The sequence below is a fragment of the Bos mutus genome, chromosome 29 (assembly GCF_027580195.1).
Source record: "Bos mutus isolate GX-2022 chromosome 29, NWIPB_WYAK_1.1, whole genome shotgun sequence".
In the NCBI taxonomy this organism is placed as follows: Eukaryota; Metazoa; Chordata; class Mammalia; order Artiodactyla; family Bovidae; genus Bos; species Bos mutus.
Genome location: NC_091645.1, coordinates 15585705 through 15607918, shown reverse-complemented (window position 1 = coordinate 15607918; position 22214 = coordinate 15585705).

Sequence of the window (22214 nt, the reverse complement as noted above, 5' to 3'; positions counted from 1 at the left end):
GCAGGGGGTTAGGGAGACAATCCCACACAGCCCCAGACTCAGTCCTGCCCCTAGACTGCTCAGTTTAAGTGAACCAATCAGTGCCCCCCTTTATATAACCAGCTCTACTGGGCTTTCTGTCATGTACATCCAGTAGAATCCTCATTGACATTGTGGCTTAAAAGAGCTTCATTTTCTATTTCTATTTTTTTTTTTATTTAACTATATTTTTACTGTGGTAAAATACATACAACATAAAATGTTAATTGTTTTAATCATTTAAAAATTTAACCATTTTTAAAGTGTACAGTTCAGTGGCCTTAATTCCATTTACATTGTACAGCTGTCACCAATTTCTAATTCTAAAATTTTTTTTATCACTCCAAAAAAAAAAAACTGCGCACATTGAACCAGGACTCCCTATTCATCCTTTCCTTAGCCACTGGTAACCTCTAATCTACCTCTGTCTCTGTGAATTTACCTATTCTAGCTATTTCATATAAATGAAATCTTATAATGTTTTTCCTTTTGTGCCTGGTTTCTTCCACTTAGCACCCTGTTTTCAGTTCATCCGTATTATAGGATGGGTCAGAACTTCATTCCTTTTTTTATGGCTGAATAATACTCCATTGTATGGATATACCACAATTTATTTATTCATTCATCTTGGAATGTTTCCACCTTTTGGATATTGTGAATAATGCTGCAATTAATTCTTCCTTTGTATTATACATTTTTTAAAATTTATTTTTTAATGGGAGAATTGGTTTATAATGCATATTGGTTTCTGCTGTACAACAATGCAAATCAGGCATGATTATACATGTATTCCTTCCTTCTTGAGCCTCTCTTCTCTCCCCCATCCCTCCCCCCTAGGGAATCACAAAAATGCATCAGAAGAAGAAAGAGAGTAAAGGAGTTGATAGTAATAAAGTGCATGGAACCTTGTGGTGGGAGCTCACAAAATGTGCTCAGAACAACTGCTATTATGTGTCAGGGCACACTGCCCACTCCAAAGCCAGTCTCCTCTAAGGCTGGCACCCAAGCAACCCATGCAGAAGTGAAGGGGGTGAAAGGGAGAAGCCACTGATTCCTGGAGTGTGGACACCTGCTGACTTAGGGTGTCATTTTTAAAAACACTGGAAGCATGCAGTAGCCTAGTAATTGGAGTGATGCTGTCATGGGCATTTGTTTAATGGTTGAGTGATCAGAAGTTTTCTTTCATTCCCTTTCTCCTGTCAACTCTGGCTGATTAAAAAGGCACGTGAATCTTTCCTTACATACAATTTTCCAAGTCTGAAGTGAGAAATTGAACTGAACTCAGTTACAGCAGCTGATCTAATATACTTAACTGCACAGAGGAGCTAGGTATTTGAAAGGCTCCTTGGAGGATGGGGTGAGCACAGCGGGCTTGGAGTTATGGGTATCATGTCTACTTGTGGGTGTGCACGTGGTCTCCAGGGCACCCAGGCCTTGTCCAAGCATAGGGTTGTGTGTTCATGCGGATGAGAGGCAGGTGTTCCAAGAGCACGTCTTCCAAGATGGTGGCACTTCCTCTGATGGTTTGGTTTATGAATTTATGAAGGCTTTCAAGTGTTAATTCAGGAGCTTGCAGGATTTTAAAAATGTTCCCCCTCCCTCCACTGAGAAACTCTAAGATAACTAATGAAAAGAGCTGAAGCAAAGGAGGAAGGTTGATTGGAGGGAAGATTCTATTGACCAAAGAGGATACAATGAGTAGAACAGGTTGAAACCACACTGTTCCTTAGCAGCAGTCAGCGGCAGCATCCTGGGGTTCCAGAGAGCTACAGAGCACTATACTCAATAGAGCAGGCTCATCCTGAAGGGTTAAAGCGCCTCATAATAATGACCATTTACTGAGAGCTTCCTGTGTGCTGGGCACTGTGCCCCTGCTTTCCACACATTACCTTCCATCCTGTACAGCAGGTGGTGTTATTCTGGTTTTATAGCAGAGGACTGCAAGGTTCAGTGTACCCTGCCCCTTTGTACAAAGACTTGCTGGAACAGGATTAGATCTCAGGTCTGAGCTGAAGCCAAGGATTGTCACATTATGTCCCAGTGTTGCATTGCAACTGCAGACTCTGTGGCACAGCGACTGCCAGGCAAGACAAACACACTCATCTGTCTGCTCCTCCTTCCTCCTCGTCCCCTCCCTGCCTTCTGCTTCTGTTTTCCCTTTCCAGTCTCCTCATCCTTCATGTTCCCTTCTCTTTCATCTCCATCCTTCCACCAAACCACCCTCGATTTCCCATCCTACCGTACTCCCCATTCTCATCCACTTTTAATCAATAACTGGTCATAGGGTGGCCACTCTGAAAACAAAAAGAAGGAGCCCTGGGAAAGAAAACTTTCCTTTGATACTGTGAGCTGGCAAGTTGGCAGGAGCCACCAAGAGTGAGCCATAAAACTCTGAAGGGAAGCAATGAATGGACAGAAGGAGCCACAGGTCTCCACCAGGTACCTATGACCATGCTCCCATTCTCTGGCCTGGGCAGTAACTCATCAAAGGGATGGGAGAAATGTCTTTAACTTAGAGCAGTAGCTGCTGCCCCAATCCAGAGGCTGTCAGTCCAGACTTGAGCATCATACAGTGAGAGATGGAGTTGAGCTGGCTTGGTAAACAAGGAGAGAGCAGCTACAGGGAACCAGAGCACAAAGTCAGAGAATGAGAGTCAGGGAGATGTGAGCAGCAAGGTCACATCAAAGCTAATCACAGGAAGGTGGTTCTAGGTGAGCCTGGCTTTGCTACCAGTGACTAGCCCTGTTGTGCCTGGCTCTCCTTGATATGAGATACGGGAGGCTGAGTCATATCAAGGCCTGGGAAGAAGGTTGCTTCTCTCTGCTCTTCAGCTATTACTATTGTTCCTTGCTCTTAGCTTTTCTACATTTCAGATCCACGTTGGTGAGCCTGACCAATGAGGTCATCAGGACAAGGACCAATTACACAATTATCCTATTTGTATAGATGATAAAACTGAGAGTCAAGTGTATAAAGGATGAATTAAGAAGTGAAGAGGCTGGGATCACACCTATTAATTCCTCCCTCTTGCCCAGGCTGCCCTGTTTGAAAGCCAGGTGAAATGGTATTTGCATAGGACTAGCAATGCCCCAGAGAAGGCAATGGCACCCCACTCCAGTACTCTTGCCTGGAAAATCCCATGGACAGAGGAGCCTGGTAGACTGCAGTCCATGGGGTCGCTAGGAGTCGGACACTACTGTATAACTTTCAAGTAGACCACTTGAGTGACTTCACTTTCACTTTTCACTTTCATCCATTGGAGAAGGAAATGGCAAGCCACTCCAGTGTTCTTGCCTGGAGAATCCCAGGGACGGGGGAGCCTGGTGGGCTGCCGTCTCTGAGGTCGCACAGAGTTGGACACGACTGAAGCGACAACAGCAGCAGCTATGCCCCAAACCCAGTCCTGAATCTTGACTTCAAAACTTCTCTGGCCAGGTGTGGATTTCCACTCTCCATGATTTTCTGCTCAACCAGGCTCTCTCCGTCTGTGCTGTAGTCTGCTTTATACAAGCAAATACAACAGAATTCATGGAGGGGGAACTGCTCCTTGGGGTATAAATGCCTGGTCCCTGTTAGCCACTCTGAGTAAGCTGAAGGCAGCCCGAAACATGGACCTCAAGAGGGGGAAGTTTGAACCCTGCCTGGGAAAGGCCTAATTATTTCTAGAGAATAACTCACCTGGTGGGATCTGAGCCTTCAAGGACGTGTCTGTGTGGCAAAAAGCATTTTCCAAGTGAGAACTTGGATGCTCTAAAAAACAAAAGGGAATGATTAGGGAGGTGCTGGGCCATGGGAGCGTTTTCCTTGAGCAAGTCTTTTAACCTTGCAGGGAAGCTGACCCTCTCTCTCGGGCACTGACAGCCTTTTTGGAACACAGGGAACAAGCTAAGTTCTTTTTAATGTATATTAAATTGAGCCTGTCAACCCTGACAAAGTCCCTTTAAGTAGATGGTCACTAAGAGGACAGCCTGCCCAGAAGACACGCTCCAGGGCTGTGTAGATTTAGACTGAACAAAATCTCCCTCTCCCTTCTTTCCTTTTTTTTTTTGTCTTAAAAGTGACCACCAGTGAGTGATCATATTGTCCAAATCCTGTGCCGAGGATTTAACGTGTATTCTCTGATGTAATCCCAATAACATTCCTATGAAACAGGGTCTATTTTATTCTAATTTTACAGAAGGAAGAAGCAAGTTTTAAAGAGACGCTGTGTCATAGTCCATAGCTTCTAGTAGGTTAGTTTGACTTCTGTGCACAGGACCTCTGCATCTTTAGATATTATTAGCCTGACAAATCTTCTTTTCACTTGCTATGTGTTCTTCCAGGTTTCCAAGCATTGTACAGCTATGGTCTGGTGTTCTTTTAAGATTAAGTCTCATTTTTATCAAAGTACATCTTTTTAAAGGCCACACAGTGTAAAATACATGCCTTAGAAAACACCAATCCCTCAGTCGTCCTTGGTTGCTCCTGACATTGTTCTCCATGTTACTAAATCATATGTTTATATGGCTATGTTTTAACTAAACTTTTCATTTTGTATTGAAGTATAGCCGATTAAAAACGTGATAGTTTCAGGTGGACAGCAAAGGGACTCAGCAATACGTATACATGTATCCCTCCTGATCCAAACTCCCCTCCCGCCCCGGGTGCCACATAACACTGAGGAGCGTTCCCTGCTATACTGCAGAAATACAGAGTTTCTATACAGTAGTTCCTTGTTGGTTGTTCATTTAAAATACAGCATCCCAAACTCCCTAACTATCCCTTCCCCTCATCCTTCTTGCTGGCATTTCTTGATTGATCAGTTCGAGTTGTTGACCACCTTGAGTGGTACATGAGGATGTTCTATTTCCCTTTGCTTCCCTTCCACACCACCAGCACAGTGGTGTGTACATTGATCCCCAAGTCATGAGGATTTCTCTTATGCATCTGTGGATACTGTGCAGAATCAACTTAAATGTATTATATTTTGGTTTTTAAAAGATAATAAATTGCTTTTCTCTTTTATTTCCATACTTTCTTCTACTCCAATTTTCCCTATATGTTTCCATATCTGGGTCACTTATCAGGAATTTTTCTATAAACTCTAACTTATCAGTTCTAGCTTTTGGTTTTTTCTTTTCCCTAGAGGTTATCCCTCTGGAGCCATCTGTCCTCCTGTTCCAGTGTGAACTGATTGCTTTCCAGGATGGGTGCACAGCTGCTGCATGGGGTCGTCTTCTGATTATCATCCTGGGAAGTCCTTTTGTGTCTTGTTTGTGTTGATGTCTCATTTCCTGCAGCCCACAACTTCCTATGTTGTGATTCACTTTCAATTTACTCTCCTAAGAAAGACTACATGAGCTATAAAGCTTCTTGAGTCTTTGATTATCTTATTACTCAGTTAAACTTATGTGATACTTTGGCCATAAGAGCTGACTCACTGGAAAAGACCCTGATGCTGGGAAAGATTGAGGGCAGGAGGAGAAGGGGCTGACAGGATGAAATGGTTGGATGGTATCGTCAACTCAATGGACAAGAATTTGAGCAAGCTCTGAGAGATGGTGAAGAACAGGAAAGCCTGATGTGCTACATTTCATGGGGTCACAAAGAGTTGGATACAACTCAGTGATTGAACAACAAAAAACATGTTATTGTTTAGCTGGGTATAAATTTCTAATTTTAAATTAATAATTTTCTTTCAGGATGTCGAAAGCAATTCTCCATTGTCATGCAGCTTCTGGTCTTAGTATTGAGAAGTCTGAGACCAATTTGATTTCAAGCTCTTTGTATGTGACCTTTTATTCGCTCTGAAAGCCTTGGAGTATTCTTAGCATTCAGAAATTTCATGATAATGTGATTTGATGTAGGTCTTTTTGCATGCCTTGCACTCAGAACTTAGTGGATCCTTTCAGCTAGAGACACCCATTCTTTAGTTCTTAGAAATTTTCTTGTTTTGTGTTGATTGATAAAAGAAAGATGGAGAAGGCAATGGCAACCCACTCCAGTACTCTTGCCTGGAAAATCCAGTGGACGGAGGAGCCTGGTAGGCTGTGGTCCATGGGGTTTCGAAGAGTCGGACATGACTGAACAGCTTCACTTTCACTTTTCACTTTCATGAATTGGAGAAGGCAATGGCAACCCACTCCAGTGTTCTTGCATGGAGAATCCCAGGGACGGGGGAGCCTGGTGGGCTGCCGTCTATGGGGTTGCACAGAGTCAGACACAACTGAAGTGACTTAGCAGCAGCAGCAGCAGCATGGAAGAAAGATTCCCTAAAATTTGACCTAATCTGTTTTACTTTACATAGAAGAATGGAAGTCAGTTAATGTTTTCGATCACTTATTATGTGTCAGTCATTGAAATAGAGACTTTACGTGTGCTATTTGTTGTATCTTTATAGAAAACCTTTAAAACAGCTATTGGCATTGCTACCTTATAGGTGAGGACTCTGTGACTTAGAGCAGTAGACCAGTTTGTGAACAGGTACCCAGCTGTTAAACATCACAATCAGAATGCAATCCAGGTTTGGACAACTCACTTCACTAAGTGAGCAATTCCCCAACTGTGCTCCTGGGAACACCAATGTTTCATATGTTCCTGTAGTCTAATATGTTTAGGAAATTCTGGGACAAATGTATGACTCAGTTACAGGATTCCTCAGAGTGCTAAAGAGCCTAATCTCCCTTGTGACCCTCTGAGGAGGAAACTGTAATGTACCATTTCCCAAAATAGATGGATGTGGTATTGAAGCTGTGCCTGGAAGGCTAGGTAGAAATTGAGCATGAGACATTAGATCTGGTTGCTGGCTAGTTGGCCACAGGGACAATGGACTCTGTGGGCCGGCCTATAATATCCTGTTTTCCTTGATCTTGCTCTCCCTTGTCTCATGCCCCCAGCCTCCTTGCTCACTTGGCACCAATCACAGTGCTCTCTTTTTCAGTTTCTTGATTATTCAATAACCATGTTGGCTGTTTTTCGAATCTTTGGAAGTCTCTTTCTGCCATGGGACTTTCTAACACACTGTTCTCTGCGTTTTCCCCTTCCTCACCTCACTCATACCTCTTCAGCTTTCAGAGTGCGGCTTAAAGGCAGCCTCCTGAAGGGGAATTCTCCTAAACATTCTGATTCGGTTATGTCTCCCTACATTATATTCTCAAAGTATATTGTACTTCTACAGCATATCAACTATAATATTATTTGCATACAATAAATGTGTCAATCACAATCACATACCTGTATGGTTTTATTGTTGGTTCATTCATTTACTGTCTTCTGTCAATGCTAAGATCCTTCTGAAGCAGGAACCGTGTCTGTCTTGCTCATTACCATATGCCTCAAATGAGAGTATTGCCTAATGTATGCGAGGTGCTCAGTAAACATTTGTCAAGTGATTGCATGAATGATCAAATTCATGAATGAAAAAGGCCACTTCATTTGCCATTATCATTAATGATGGTGCTAATTAAGGAATTTTGCTTAAAATGGTGTTTCATGTTAGAGTTCCAAAAACCCAATTCTGTTTCACAATTGGTCTGCAATGAAACAAGGAAATAATGCAAGCATAACCCTGAATGTAATGAATATTCCATGAAACAAATTCCTAATTTTTTTTTTAATTCATTTCTGCGCTGTGCATGAATTATTCTGCCAACAGGTATCTCAGCATGAGACTACCTTCACCCCCAAATATCCAGCCTCAAAAGCATATTCAAGTAGTTCTTCATGAGTCCTGTAAATCAAGCTCTCATCAGAGTCAAGAGAGCAAATGAATATTCTCTTTTAAAGAGTGAAAAGGCAAATGCTTGGAATCAAAAGAAAGAGTTGGGTAGGATATTTTTAAGGGTTCGCTTTTCCAGCCTTGACTGGCTAAGTAGGTAAGCCTGACCCAGAGTGCTGGACCCATGCCTCCACCTCCTGCGAAATTTGCAGTTCACTGAGATGAAAGATCCCAAGAGCTGTGCCTTCCATTTCCCCACAGAGGGCTTCTGGGAAGACTAAACAGCATAATATCGCCCAGGATCTAGCACAAGGCTAGGGCCGTTACTCTTTCTCCTCATCTGCCCCTGCTCTGCCCTAACTTCACTGACTGGCGAATTAGCTCTTCCTGTGGGCACCTCCACCCCAGACAGTGGGCACTAAAAGACAGTAATAATGCCTTCTTACTCATCTTTGCTTCCCTGGTGGCGCAGAGGTTAAAGCGTCTGCCTGCAATGTGGGAGACCTGGGTTCGATCCCTGGGTCCAGAAGATCCCCTGGAGAAGGAAATGGCAACCCACTCCAGTATTCTCGCCTGGAGAATCCCATGGATGGAGGAGCTTTGTGGGCTACAGTCCATGGGTCGCAAAGAGTCAGACACGACTGAGCGACTTCGCTTTCACTTTCACTCATCTTTGCACTTGCAGTCTCCCTGCAATTTCTGGCACATATGGGACACTCAGTGAGTACTTACTGATGAGGAGTAAGTGAGACCGTCAGCCACCCTGCAAAACAAATGTAGGACCTTGAGTCATCTCTCAGCACACAGTGGAGGAAGCTGAACCTTGGAGAGTCCATGCATCTTACTCACCTGAGGATCCAACTGAAGATCCCCAACCTGTGCACACTCTTAGTGAAGGATGACATTCACAGTCTTGCATGACCTACCTCTGCCTATTGTTCCAGAATTTTCTCCTGCTGTTCTTCATATTATTGTTCTCCCTCTAGTAAAGCAGCAGAGCATGCTGCTTCTATATATTATATATATATATATATAATATATTATATATACTACTATATACTGATTGATTGAATAAATGTTGGAGGAATGATTTTTATGTGCGGCTGGGCCTTTGTCCATTTTGTTCTCTCCATCTTGCAGGCTCTCCTTTTATTTACCTTTCAATCCTCTCTTGAGGCGTCCCCTCCTCCAGGAAGCCTTCCAGGTGTAGCTCATCCCTGCTGTGAAGTAGCTCCCCCTGCTCTAACTACTTATCATCATACCCGCATCACCGGGTGACGATTGTGCTCTGGTCTGTCCCTGTCTGGACTGTGAGCTCTGGGGTAGGGCACGGGGTCCTCTGGGGTTAACAGAAGACATGATGCAGAATGGAGCTCAAAATCTTTGTATAGAACAACCAGGAACACACTGGGAGATGCAGTCTGTCCTCCTGGCCCAACACTCTCTCTCCCAGACACCGCAAGACTCCACACAGTGCATAATGAGAGCATTGGGGGAGAAAAAAAAGAATAGATCAAATGGCAGCCCAGACCCAAATTGGCAGCCCTTCTCAAGATGCTGAGAGGCCGCCCAGCTGCTCTCCTTGCGAGCTAAACTCACAATTGTGCCCTCCACGCTGAGAGAGCTGGCGGCAGCTGACCCCCCTGCTGCAAGTGAAGAAAGGAACAATTTATTACAAAGGGCCTTCTCTAAATCAATCTTTGAATCTGCTCCCTGGGCTGGGAGCAGAAGTGTCGTACTGGGCGTGTCCTGTTTCTGCTATCCATCCCCCTGCGTCCTGTCCACATTTGGCTAGACCCTCACTAGGGCTTGAAGGAGCTGTCACTATCCATCTCTGGGAGCTGTTTTAGGGAAGCAGAGATTAGAACATCTGATTCCCTTTAAGACAGAGTGGCACAGGCTTGTCCCAGGGCTATAGCCCACTTGGCTGGCATCTGGGTGACATTCACGGTGCTAGCCAATGGCTTCTGATCAGTGAGGTCTTTTAGGGAAATCGATTTTCATGCCTGGTGCCTCCATGTACCCAATGATGTGTCTGGTAGCCCTATCTGGGGATTTCTCCTCTTCACGCTCACTTACAATATTCTCATCCTCAGTTGGGACTTGCGGGCTAGATTGTGATCTGGTACTCTGGAGGAAGTTGGCCTGAACTCAGATCAAGTCAGCCCTGATGGGCCAACATGGATTTTTCCAGACTTAAGCTTGCTCTGCTTAGATCTCAAGCTGAAGGTCATAGCTCTCTATATCCTTGAGTTAAACACACAACACTGCCCTCTGGACAGCACTGATTGAAATAATGAACAGTCGTCAATCTACCCTTGATGTGATCTGGTGCTAAAAGGTCAGGTGGACCAACACCACTTACTGTCTCATGAATGAGAACTAAGGAATCCCCAGGGAATGACTCTTGGTGGTAGAGCTGAAGCTGAAAGGTCAGATGCAGAGAGAGACTGGAGGGGTATTGATGGGCAATATGCAAGCTGAAGTCGGGTGGGAGTAAAACGGTGAGTGGGCAGCAGACACGTGGGCAGGGCGAGTGTAAAGGGAAGAATGGATCAGTCATGTGCAGAAGGGAAGCATCCTGATGACAGCCTGTGAGGATGCCTATTCCATGAACCACAAAAGCCCCATTTATGCATTTTTGCATTACACAGGCCTAAACTAAGCCCTAGACTAATTGCACAGGGTACAGGTAAGAGGGGGGTAAGACCCATGACCTTAAGGTGCTCACAGTCCTGTGAGGGAGAGAAACGTGTAAAGGGACAGTGACACAGGCGGCAGTGAGCAGCAAAATGCATAAATGTAAAAGGTGATGTGGAGACAGAAGGAAGAGTATCTCAGTTCTGGCCAGGTTAGGGGAGGGTGGGCACAGATTAGGCATTTGAAATGGATTGTGTAGAAGCCAAAGAGAGAGCACAGTGTGTCTCTATAAGAAGCAGGGAGCTGCTGAAACATGGCTTGAATATTCATTCAAAGAAGAAAATCTAAGAGGAGGTAGTTATGATGAGAAGGTAACCAATAGGAGTCAGCAAATTAGTCTTCAGAAGAACATTGTGGAGTTTCCTTAAAAAGCTAAAAAGAGAACTAACATATGTTCCAGGAATCTCACCCCTGGGTATATATCTGGAGGAAACTCTAGTTCAAAAAGATATATGCACCCTGATGTTTCATAGTAACCCTATTTTTAACAGCTAAGACACAAAAGCAACTTGAATGTCCATCGACAGAAGAATGAATAAAGAAGATGTGGTACACATATACAATGGATTTTTACTCAGCCATAAAAGGAATGAAATAATGCCATTTGCAGCAACATGAGTAGACCTAGAGATTTTCATGCAAAGTGAAGTAAGTCAGAGAAAAAGATCATATGAAAGCATTTCTATGTGGAAAATAGAAAAAAAAAAAAAAAACAAGATAGAAATGAACTTACAAAACAGAAACAGACTCACAGACACAGAAAACCAATTTATGGTTACAAAACAGAAACAGACTCACAGACACAGAAAACCAATTTATGGTTACCAAAAGGCAAATGGGGGAGGGATAAATTAGGAGTTTGGGATTAACACATACACACTACTATATATAAAATAGATAAGAAAAAATACCCCCAAATTGCTCTTCAGAAACAAAAATCACAAATTTAAGGAGATGGAAGGAAACCTAGAGATCATGTAGCCAAACTGTGTTATTTTACCAGTGATGAAACTGAGGGCCCAAGAGGGAAGATGTCTGGATGCTCTGCGGAGCTTTCTGGGATTGCCCAAAAAGGTTGGGGGTGGCTTGGGGGCTGGGACAAGATGCGCTGCCTGAGCGCTGGTGCCAGCCTCTGCGTAAAGCCAGGCAGCTGGAATGATGCAGTAGCTTTTCTATTTCAGCCTCATGCTTTCTGCGGGGAAGGAGAATCCAACTACCTGCTCCTGAACAGGAGCACGGAGAACCGAGTAATCAACAGGGACACAGCACACTTTGACTCCGCGAACAAAGGCAGAAATGTACGTTTGGTTTCAATGAGCACTGACAACCCAGAATGCCCTCTTTTGTCTTCTCCAAATCCCGTCCTCCCTTCAGGATCTGGTTCAACTCCCCACTCCCTCCAAGAAACCTTCCATGACCACTGACCGCCTTGACATGACCACCGACTGTTCAGAGGCTTCTCTCCTAAGGTTCGCCAGGCTCTGACATTCACAGGAACCCCAGCTTCCCTACTTGTTGCTATGCGAGTTTCCGGCCCATCTATGTGGTCATTTCTCCAACTAGAGGCTCCTGCCCAGTGGAGGGGCTGCCTCTAATACATTTTTTTAATATTCTACAACACGATTCAGTGCCTAGAACAAGGAAACTGATGGCTTCTTTTAGACTTAACAGAATGATATTTTCTGCCTTCTCCCTTGCCCTTCCAAAGCTACTCGAACTTATTATACTGCCTTGGGCTTCCCGTGTGGCTCAGTGGTTAAAGAATCCGCCTGCAATGCAGGAGACACAGGAGATGCTGATTTGATCCTTGGGTCAGGAAGATTCCGTGGAGAAGGAAATGGCAACCCACTCCAGTATTCTTGCTGGGAAATCCCATGGACAGAGGAGCCTGTGGGCTACAGTTCATGGGGTTGCAGAAATCAGACTGAAGCCAGTGAGCATAGCACCTGGTTTGCATACCTGCCAGGGATTCCCCATGTTTGCTTAGCACTGAGTGATAAGTTTAACATCACTTATATTCATCTAGAGCTTCAGAGTTGACAAATACCCTGCCACACATGTGAAGACTGAAGGTCAGGAAAGTTAAGCCACCCTTTAGATTTGGGGAGTGATACTGATCAAAGTGACAGATGAGTTCAAAGTCACACTTAGGCTGACTAAGTGCTAATAGGAGCTTAAGGAGAACCAATGATTTATTAACAAACACCTTCAAGGAAGTGGGAGCTTTGGAGGAAGCACAGGGTGTAGAGCCCCACCTCTTCCACATCTCAGAGTTTTCATACATGAAAAGATCCAAATGGACAAGATTAGGAATCTCTCACTTCTGACTGCTGTGTCACAGTTGCTGTGTGAGTGTCATACTCATGGCCCCAATACTAGACCCATTTATTTACCTGCGCTTGGGTATTTACTTCGTTGTGATAGATGAGATGTTTATTCCTATTCTCTGACCAATTTTAAAATATTGCTTTTGCTTCTTCCTTCTTCCCACATCATCTTCCTCTTAATTTACTGCCTATTCAGCCTCTGGCTCCATCACATTAATCACGTGCCCCGTATACTTCAAAAGAGGTCAATATGCTAATATATTTCATTTGACCCCCAGATATAGTTTCCACTCCCCTCTACCCTGCCTGGAGCCTTAGAGCTGCCCCCACTCCCAAAGTCTTCATCCATGGGCTTCCTGATTCTGGTGTCTGATTGGGTTTAGCCAATGGGAGGCCCAGGTAGGAGGTCAAGGATGGGAGGAGAGTGGAGGTCAGGGCATCTAGTCCCTTGGCTCCCATATTGTTGCATCACGTGGAGCCCTCCAGGAAAGACCACAGCATTTTATGCAGCCACGTTTTTTGGTTCTGGTAACTGTCCCTCTGGGTCTGGGGTGGTGACAACTCCCTGATGTTCCTAGTCACATGGTTGATATCGTCCCTTGTAGTTTCCTTAAATCCCATCCAAACCTTTGCAAACACCCCCATTCTTAAGTTCATCAATTATCCAATATGACTGTGTCATCTGTTTTTTGTTGGGACCTTAGCTAATAGTTATCATGAAAAAAAAAGATAAATAGATTCATAGGGATAGGAAGTAGGATGGTAGCTACCAGGAGAATGGGAGTTATTATTTAATGGCCACAAAATTTCAGTTTGGAAAAATGGAAATGTTCTGGAGACAGTGGTGATGGTTGTACAACAGTGTGAAGGCATGTAATGCTGCTGAACTGTACATTAAAAAGAGCTAAAATGGTAAATTTCATCTTAAGTATATATTGCCACAGTAAAAAATAAATAGGGGAAATAATTTTGCTAGAGTAAAAAAATATCATTTTTCCCCCCATTTTCAATATTCTAGAAGAGAGATCATGCTGGGTCAGTCCTTGCATTGACTGGCAATCTTTTATTCCTGCCAAACAGTTTATGAAGCTTAAGATACGGTTTAATTTATTTGGGCAAATAGATATGTGCTGATTTTGGCCTGGAAATGAAGATGGTTCTTTATTTGATGTCCCTATTAGTGACAGATGGCCTCCTCTGGTCTTAGTACAAAGCCCAGCTCATCTCCACTTATATCATGGAACTTTCTGAAATTACCACAACATGCTCTGTTGCTCTCCTCCCTGACTCTGAACTCCAACAGTACTGTGCCTGCTCTGTAGAGGTTGTTCTTTAGTTGCTCAGTTGTGTCCAACTCTTTGTAACTCCATGGACTGCAGCATGCCAGGCTCCTCTGTCCTCCGCTACCTCCCAGAGTTTACTCAAATTCATGTCCATTGAGTTCAGTTCAGTTCAGTTGCTCAGTCGTGTCTGACTCTGCGACCCCATGAACCGCAGCACACCAGGCCTCGCTGTCCATCACCAACTCCTGGAGTTTACCCAAACTCATGTCCATTGAGTTGGTGATGCCATCTAACCATCTCATCCTCTGTCATCCCCGTCTCTTCCTACCTTCAATCTTTCCCAACATCAGGGTCTTTTCAAATGAGTCAGCTCTTTGGATCAGGTGGCCAAAATACTGGAGTTTCACCTTCAACACCAGTCCTTCCAATGAACACCCAGGTATGATTTCCTTTTGAGTTGGTCATGCTTGAAGTCATGAATTTGCTTAAATTCATGTCCATTGAGTTGGTCATGAGATGGTTAGTTGGTCATTTCTAACCATCTCATCCTCTGCCATTCCCTTCTCCTCCTGCCTTCTATCTTTCCCAGCATCAGGGTCTTTTGCAATGAGTTGGCTCTTTGCATCAAGTGGCCAAAGTATTGGAGCTTCAGCTTCAGCATGAGTTCTTTCAATGAATATTCCAGGTTGATTTCCTTTAGGATTGACTGGCTTGATCTTTCTGTGCAAGGGACTCTCGAGTCTCTTCCAGCACCACAATTCAAAAGCATCAATTTGGTGCTCAGCCTTCTTTATGGTCCAACTCTCATTCTTTACATGACTACTGGAAAAACAGTAGCTTTGACTATATGGACCCTTGTCAGCAAAGTAACATCTCTGCTTTTTAATATGCTGTATAGGTTTGTCATAGCTTTCTTTCCAAGGAGCAAGCATCTCTTAATTCCATGGCTGCTGTAGAAGTTAGCCTTCTATTTTACTTCTGGTTCTATTTTTAGACAGTGGTCGTGGAAAAAGATTCAGGGATCCTTGAGGACAAGCATTATTGTTCCCCACACAGTTAAATAGATGCTGAAGGGCACTCCACACATGCTTGGTAAACAAGTACAAGTTTTCATACATGTTATTACACAATTTACATAATGAAAACTACTGCAAACCAGAGTATGTTTCTCTCCAGCTCTCATTTCCACTTGCCAGAAGACTAATTTTCTTATACACATACCAGACTCTTGGCAGCAGTTTGGAATCCAGAAAAAAATGATTGTCTTGGGTGCTTCCCGCCGCTCTCTGCTTTCCTTCAGTTCCCCAAAACTTCTGAGCCAGAACTTTCGTAGAAACAGCCAAAATCTTCAAGGAACCGTGAACTCCACTCCAGGAAGCTCAGAGGTGGGCAGCATCAACAGAGCTTCCGTTTCACCAAAGATGGGCCATCTGTTCGTGGAACTGTTCTCGGATTGCTGCCGCATCCTCTCAATTTCTCTTTTTCCTCTTTTTCAGGGAAAAAGAGTAAACTACATGGTCTATTTATATCACGATCCTTGTGTTGTTTTCAGCATGGCTTTTTTCAGTAGAAGGAGGAATTTGGTTCTATTCACTGTAACAAATGCTAGTAAACTCCAGTCCCATTCATGTGACTCTGCTCACATCTCCTCTGAAAGCTAAGTTGTGTCTGATTCTCTGCGACCCAATGGACTGTTGCCCACCAGGCTCCTTTGTCCCTGGGATTCTCCAGGCAAGAATACTGGAGTGGGTTGCTGTCTCCTTCTCCAGGGGATCCTCCTGACGCAGGGATCAAACCTGAGTCTCCTGCATTGGTAGGCAGATTCTTTACCGCTGAGCCACCTTACCTGGACATTTCTGAGACTTGACTAGGGAGCCCCAGCACCCCACAGTTTACTTCGTTCTTGCTCTCTGACGTAAACTGGAAAGTTCTCAAACTGGGATGTGGAGATGAATTAGACTAGCAGTGTGTGTAGGTTCTTAGCTCTTTTATTTATTATGACCTCTGCTTAAAAAAAAAAAAATTGGTTTGTATAAACTCCTTCTGTATTAAATATAATAACATACCATGTGTCAAATTTATCAGATTTTAGATGAGTTCTTTATTGGTCTCTTGATTTTACCTGTGGCACTAATGGAAACTTTTCATTTTTATGTGGTCCTTCTACGTTAATATTTGTTCTGGCTGGGTGTTTTGTCCCATTGAATTGCCTTTTTCTGTGTTGGTACCATGTTTAATGCTTGTGAGTTAAGTGGTCATTTTCCCAATTTTTTTGGGGGGGATATAATTGATCTAACTTTTCAGGAAAAGCAATTTGCCAATATATGTCAAGAGCCTGAAAGCTGTTCCTACTTTTTGACCCAATATTTCCCTACCTAGGGACCTACGCTAAGGAAATAGTAAACAATATAAAATGTTTATGCATTAAGATTTTCATATTAGTGCACTAGCATTATTTATAATAGTGAAAAATTGGATCTAACGCCTGGAAATTAGGGCTTTCAGTAGGTTACTAGGTAGCCATCAAAATTTTAATTACAAAGACAACTTTAAGACCCAAGAAATGCTTATGATATAACTGGTGATGTGCTAGTAAAGGTTTAACCATAGGCCATCTGAAAAAATGAAAACAAAACAGCTCTGCTTTGTAGTGCCTGCCAACTTCCATGGTGTAAATATTCCCACCGTGGCTGATTTCATGCTACCAATGTGACGTCACTGAATTCAGAGTTGGCAAGAGATGTACTTTGGCTCTTGTGAACAAGTGACAGCCAGCTCCAGATATTATGTTACTCAACAAAAATAGAATGCAAAGGGTGTATATAGTATGATCTCAACCACATAAGTAATCTATTTAAAAAAGAGGCTGGAAGAAGAGAAATTACCTTTGGGAGCAGAATTACGAGGAATCCTTTCTGCCCTGCATCTTATTATTTCTCTGCACTTCACGGAATGTTGATACAGAGCCTAGAGGATGATCACAACCAGAAACAAACAATTGGTGCCTGCCCTGCTTCCCTCCTACCCCAGCCATCCCTCATTACGGGGCTTGGCTTCTTCGGCCATTCCACTGACTTCAGTACTACACTGGGGCCTTTGCAGGGGTCAATCTTAAAGACTTGTTTGATTTTCCCCAAGCCTTTTCTTTGCTTCAGAATCTCCTGTCCCTCTATCCATCTCCTTTTTCATCCTCCACCAAGGGGGTGCTTTGGTGGTACAGAAGGCAGAGGGGTGAAAAACACACACGTGGGTAAACCGCAAATACAGATGTTTCTGCCACAGGGGACAAAATGCACTTCCCATCACACAAAGTGGATGGGAAACCCTCACTCTGGAAGGAGGGACTCATCCCGCCTCATTGTCAGATGGGGAGCATGAGGCCAAGAGACTGATTTAAGGACCCACAACGAGCTGGAACCCAGGTCTTCTGACTTTAGATAGCTGCAGTGTTCAACGAAGCCGTGCCGAAGGCTGTGATCAATGTAAAACTTCCTAGGTTAGGAACTGCTCAGAGAAGGTGGTCTCTTCTCATCCCTTCACTCTGTATTTAGACTCGAGTGCGTATCCATTGCTGCCCCTGGGCACTCTGCCTCTGCTTGCAGGGCAGTGAGGCTGTGCTGTGAAATGAAAGTGTTAGTCATTCAGTCGTGTCTGACTCTTTGTGACCCCACCAGCCTCCTCTGTCCATGGGATTTCCCAGGCAAAAATACTGGAGTGGGTAGGCATTCCTTTCTCCAGGAGATCTTTCCAACCCAGAGACTGAACCCTGGTCTCCTGCACTGCAGGGAGATTCTTTACTGTCTGAGCCAGCAGGGAAGCCCGAGGCTGTGCTGGGTAGACTGCAAAGCTTTCTGTTCTCCAGCAAGCAGCCCCCTCCTTTGCTTTCACAAGTGCCTTTTCAGCTGTGGTCAGCCATGCCCAGAGAAGGGGACTTGGCAGGTGCTTGGGGGCATTTAAGAATCCGGAATTCCAGAGCTTCATCCCAATAAGCAGCAACTCTTCAGGAAATTTGTTAGCAGTACAAGTAGGCATAAGGATGTACATGTAAATATTCCTACCTAGGGCACATCCGAAGTGGAGGTTTAGCAGTCTTTCCCCGGAGGCAATATTGGCATCATGAAGTGGGCCCTCCATGAAGTCTTTCTACTTTAGAAGTCTGAAATACAGTGTCCTTGCTTAATTTTTCCACCCATTTTCTTAGGACATGGCACCCCGCATCTCCGAGAAGCAGACACTAGTTAGAAACCTCATCCTTGCTAGTGCACTTGTCCGGACTTGCCCTGATGTTTTTTCCTGCTCAGCTGCATTATCCTCCAATCCATCATCAAACAGACCACTTCACTCTCGGCAGCTCCAGACTCACTCTATCTGCATCTGTGTCCCTCGCCCCGAGCCCTGCTGCCGTCACAGGTTGCCTGGATACCGCGGTAGCCTCCATCCCCAGTCATCCTGCATCCATTCCGTCTCCCTTTCGGGTTATTGTACCCATGAAAACTAGCCGGGGCTGTCTTTTCACTGCTCCCTCGGGTTCATGTCACTCTGACTATTACCTGTTTCTCTTAGGACAAGACCCAAACCCTCTCCATGACAAAGTGCCCGGGAGCAGCTGCCCTCCACTCCATCCCACCCTCACCGTGGCTTTCTGGGCTCTGGCCGCTCTTTTGGTTCCTTGACGGTGCTGTGCTCTCTTCTACAGGGCATATTTGGTCCATGCTGCAGCTCTTAATGCTGCCACCCACATACCCGATAAAGCCCGTATCTCCTCTTCTCCAGCTCAAGCAACCCTTCATCAGGAAATATTTACTGCCCCCACTCTCTCCCCCACCCCTTCACTGCCCAGGTGCTTTGTCACACACTTTCAGAAAATCATGCATCTTTTCTCGAGAACACTTATCTTAATTTGCAGTTGCACATTCATTGATTAAATCCATGCCTTGTCTCAACTAGGGGGACCATGATAGCAGCAGCCACATCTTTCACTGTTCATGAGTGTATCCCCAGCATCTACTACAGTGCTTGCTCACTGCTCATTAAATGTCCTTTAAATGAATGGCTAAGTGAATGAGGTATGACTTCCAATATGAACCCCTCCAGTTAGGCTACCCACTCCAGTACTAGGCTTCTTGGTAGCTCAGATGGTAAAGAATCTGCATGCAATTCAGGAGACCTGGGTTCCATCTTGGGTCAGGAAGATCCCCTGGAGGAGGGCATGGCAATCTACTCCAATGTTCTTGCCTGGAGAATCCCCGTGGACTGAGGAGTCTGGTGGGCTACAGTCCATGGGGTCACAAAGAGTTGGACACTACTGAGTGAGTAGGCACAGCACAAGAACCCTTCCAGACCATCCCTCCTGCCTCTCTGCTCACTTGGCACTTCTTTGTATCCATCTGTCAGTTTCCGCGTCTGTAAAATGGGATTAACTATACATCACGAGTTTGAAAGGCAGGTGAGTTACGATGATGGGTCTAGACACACCACAACGGCTACTACAGTGTGGGTACTCAAAAAACATTTGTTTTCTTCATGATCATGCTTGTTTCGTTCAATCACAAGCCCTTTAAAGGTACAGGCTTCACATTATTTGTCTCAATAGTCCCTTCACGGGGAGGGGCTTGCACATAACAAGTGGGGCCCCTGAATGCTTGGATATGTTGAACAGTAGGACCGAAACATTAGCTTACATGGTCCTTGGCTGCATTTCCATGACTAAACCCTTAATTACTTCATCTTCCCATGAAGCATCTTTTCTGATCACATAACTCATGGCAGTTTCTGGCTAATTCATTTTTGATCAACTGGATTGCTTTACACTTACATTCCCGTAATGTAGCCCCCGGAGTTCCCCTCAGCTCCGGAAGGCAGCCTGGGGCATTTGAACAAATTGCTTAACATGTTAAATTAGATTCAACCGTCCTTAGGAAGAAAAATTAAAAAAGAAAAAAAAGATGAATATCAATTGTCCTCATGTCCACAATCTTCCAGAACTGCCTTATTTCACCACTGACAGCTCCCAAGGCATGTTTGCTTGGTGACTGTGCAGGAGGTTCAAGTAATTTTCAGCATCACCAGCCAGCACTCCCTGAGAATGTAATGATGGCTTGACACCAAGCTCACAGCATTGTAGAAGCGTTGCTGACCCCAAGATACTGCATGCTGCAGTCGGGGTAATTCACTCACTGACTGTTAACATCATTATTTCATCCAGTCGCGCTTCTCTCTTTCGCCTGGCCCTATCCATCCTCTACCTGTTGAAATCCTGTTTATCCTGTAAAGCCCGGCTCACGTATCCCCTTCCTCCCAGAAGCTTCTCCATGCTTTCATAAAAAACGAATCTGTCCTTTAACTGGGCTAACTCATTGTCCTGAACATGCTTCTCACACTCAACACTGTTTATTAAATGTTTCTCTCCCTTTCTAAAGTGTGAGATACTTAAAAGGAGGGAAAGAATTGTGTCCCCAGCACCTAACAGGGTGCTTCATCTGTAGTAACTGCTCACTGAATGCTTCTGGACTGAATGGATAAATTCATTCAGCCAACAAATATTTATCACACCTACTATGTGCAGGGTGCTAAGAAGAGCTCTCAGACCCTGCCCTCTAGGTGTGTGGGGTTATTTTGGAAAACAACATGCACATATATAAAACATGGAATCACAGAGGTGGGTGTCAAATACTGTGAGAGTCCCGGGGGGTGGGAATGGCTACCACATGCATAATGGATAAACCATAACCATGAGGCAGTTAGTCAGCACTTAAAAGTGAGCTGCTAAGAACTTGGAGGAGGGAAAAATTAGTGTGACTGGGATGATAAAAACAAGGTTGGGCCTAATTCTTCGATATTTGGGGTATGGTTTGATTCATGTAAGCAGCAATTTCTTTCATCATGATCAGGTTAAGATAGACAACACTTACCTGCAATAAAGAGGATGAATCCAGACCTAGGAGCGTGTGAAGCCTGGGATAGCTGACGGCCAGCTGGTCTTGATCTATGACTAGGGTCCTATCAGAGCTCACCTTCTGAAGCTCGTTTGGCTGAGTTTTAGAGCTTGGACACCAAGAAATATATAGTTACAAGTCAAAGAGTTCATTCTAGATGTGAGCTTTGAGTTGGAGCCTACTTTGGCATGTTCCCACAGTGTGGGAAGTCACACACCCACTGGGCACCAGGCCAGGTGAAGACCCCCTGCCCTTGGGCGTGGCTGCAGGGCCACAGCAACAAAGGGAGCGGTTCAAGCCCTGGCCTCACACTGGGGAGCTGGTTGTGTTGGCCTTGGACAGCTGGTGGCAGCCGGTACACGGTCCATGACCAGGCCGAAGACTCTTGGTAGGAATCTGGCCCTGAGATGGTTGGTGAGCTTGGGAAGTGGAGTCCGGTGGGCTCTGGGAGGTTCTGAGTACCCTCTCTGTGCAGACCACCATTCAGAGAGGACAAAAGCCCACAGGATGTCCCCCTCTGACCCATGCCTGGCAAACATACACATTCACAGAAGCTTTTCCATAAAATGATGGGACCTGAAGCAGTGTCACATAAAAATCAAGGTGGGAAATCAGAAGGTGTGGCTCCAAAGTCTGCCAATCCAACACGGCAGAATCACATGTGAGTTTCAGATGGTCCTGGGGCATCTTCAGCTGCAGGTCTCGGTGAGAGGAAGGCATGGAAGCCCGTTGCTGGACCCCTTTCCTCCAGTCCCGGTCATATTTGTATTCCTCCTGACCTTGATAACATTTCACCATTATGTAGAAGAAAGTGAGTGGGGAAGATGACCCAGCCCTGTTCCTCCAAGACCTAATTCAGAGCCACTTCATCCATCCATCTGTTTCTTTTTTCCTCTGCTCCAGTCTGGCCCTTGGTAGGGCAACCGTGTGCCCATCTTCCCTGCAAGCTGCCAAGGAGGGAGCTCCAACAGTCAGGGAGCTGAGCCACACAGGGAAGACAACTGAGCTTCAGTCCAGTCATTTTTATGATCCCATTTCACCTTTCCTTTAATGTCCTACCTTGTTACAAGAAGCCTCATTGTGTGTGCTTGCATGGGGCGCTTCTGGGCTCCTCCTGTGTATGCGGAAGAGACCCCGGCCTCCCCCAGTGCCTGGACTGTGCCCTCAATGGGCTGGGTGCTGGGGAACAGGATGGCATGGAAGGAGCAGTGTAGGGCACAAAGGAACATCAGCTGCCTTCTCTTCCATGAAGCA